Genomic DNA, 1938 nt, shown 5'->3' with positions numbered 1-1938 from the left:
GGGGGAAGCGCTGCGGAGGGTAAGAGACGCGATTTGTGAGGGGAAAAGTCGCTAAAAAGTTAGGGAAAAGTGGGGTTTTGCGAGGAAAAAGTTCTTCTCGTGAGGAAAAAGTCAGTTTTGGTGAGGGAAAAGTCGCTTTTGGTGAGGAAAAGGCGCTTTTTGTGGGGAAAAGATTCCTTTTTCTGAGGGGAAAGTTCCTTTTTGTGAGGAAAAAAACTCACTCGTGAGGAAAAAAAGTCACTTTTTGTGAGGGAAAAGTTATTTTTTTTTGAAGAAAAAGTTCCTTTTTCTGAGGAAAAACTCACTCTTGTGGGGAAGAAGTCCCTTTTTGTGAAGAACACGTCCTTTTTGTGAGGAAAAAACTCACTCATGAGGAAAAAAGTCACTTTTTGTGAGGGAAAAGTTATTTTTTTTTGAAGAAAAAGTTCCTTTTTCTGAGGAAAAACTCACTCTTGTGGGGAAGAAGTCCCTTTTTGTGAAGAACACGTCCTTTTTGTGAGGAAAAAACTCACTCATGAGGAAAAAAGTCACTTTTTGTGAGGGAAAAGTTCTTTTTTTTGAAGAAAAAGTTCCTTTTTCTGAGGAAAAACTCACTCTTGTGGGGAAGAAGTCCCTTTTTGTGAAGAACACGTCCCTTTTGTGAGGAAAAAACTCACTTTTTGTGAGGGAAAAGTTCTTTTTTTTGAAGAAAAAGTTCCTTTTTCTGAGGAAAAACTCACTCTTGTGGGGAAGAAGTCCCTTTTTGTGAAGAACACGTCCCTTTTGTGAGGAAAAAGTCACTTCTGGGAGGAAAAAGTTCCCTTTCCGTATGAAAAAGTCACTATTTGTGAGGGAAAAGTTCATTCTTTTGAAGAAAAGGTACAATTTTGGGAGGAAAAAGTTGCATTTGTGATGAAAACATCACTTTATATGAGGAAAATGTCAATTTTGTGAGGAAAAAGTTCCTTCTTGTGAGAAAAAGGTACTCTTTTTTTTTGGTGGAATAAAATGTCTTTGTGATGAAAAGGCCTTTGTGAGTAAAAAAATTACTTTTTGGAGGTGAAAAGTTGCCTTTGGGGGAAAGAAGCCACTTTTGAGAGGAGAAAAGTTGGTTTTGGGGGAACAAAAGTCATTTTTAGGGGACAAAAAGCACTTGATTGGGAGGGAAAAGTTTCCATTTGTGGATAAAACTTTTTGGGGGAAGAGAAGTCACTTTGGGGGGAAGAAAAGTTACTTTTTTAAAGGAAAAATTACTTTTTTAGGGGTAAAAGTCACTTTTCAGTGATGAAAAATACTTTTCCTGGGGAAAAAAAAGTTACTTTTTTGAGGGGGGAGTTCTCTTTTTGGGGAAAATTCAATTTCAGGAGAGAAAAAATAATTTTGAGGGGAGAGAACTTGATTTTTGTGGAGGAAAGTTCCTTTTTTTAGGGGCAGATTACTTTTTTGGGGGGGAAAAATCAGTTTGGGGGGACAAAAGAATTTTTTGGGGAGAAAATTTGGTTTTTGGGGAGAAGGCCCTTTTGGGGGAAGAAAAGTCGCTTTTGGGAGAGAAAAGACAGGGGTTTTTTGGGGGGGAAAGCCAGTTTTTTGGAGAGCAGCTACTTTTTGGAGCAAACTTGCTTTTTTTTTTTTTTTTTTTGAGAAGTAGCACTTTGGAGGAGAAGTTTTGGGGAGAAAGGTAACTTTTGTAGGGGAAAAATCCGGGTATTTTGGGGGAGGTGTCGGAGAAGCAAGCACTTCGGGGGGGAAGAAATCACTTTTTGGGGTAACAAACCACATTCCGGCGGGGGGATGAGGTGGATTTTGAGGGGAAAAGAGGCTAAAAAGGGGTGGTTTTTTTTTTGAGGAGAGAAGCCTCCCGGCCGCACACAAAGAGCCGTGCGCTGGGCCGCATCCCGGCTCCCTCCGCGAGAGGGACCACCCAGCCTGAGCAGAAGGGAAAATTAAAAGGGGAAAAAA

The sequence above is a fragment of the Corvus brachyrhynchos genome, unplaced genomic scaffold (assembly GCF_000691975.1).
Source record: "Corvus brachyrhynchos isolate BGI_N302 unplaced genomic scaffold, ASM69197v1 scaffold182, whole genome shotgun sequence".
NCBI classification, from domain to species: domain Eukaryota; kingdom Metazoa; phylum Chordata; class Aves; order Passeriformes; family Corvidae; genus Corvus; species Corvus brachyrhynchos.
This window is presented reverse-complemented; position numbering follows the sequence as displayed.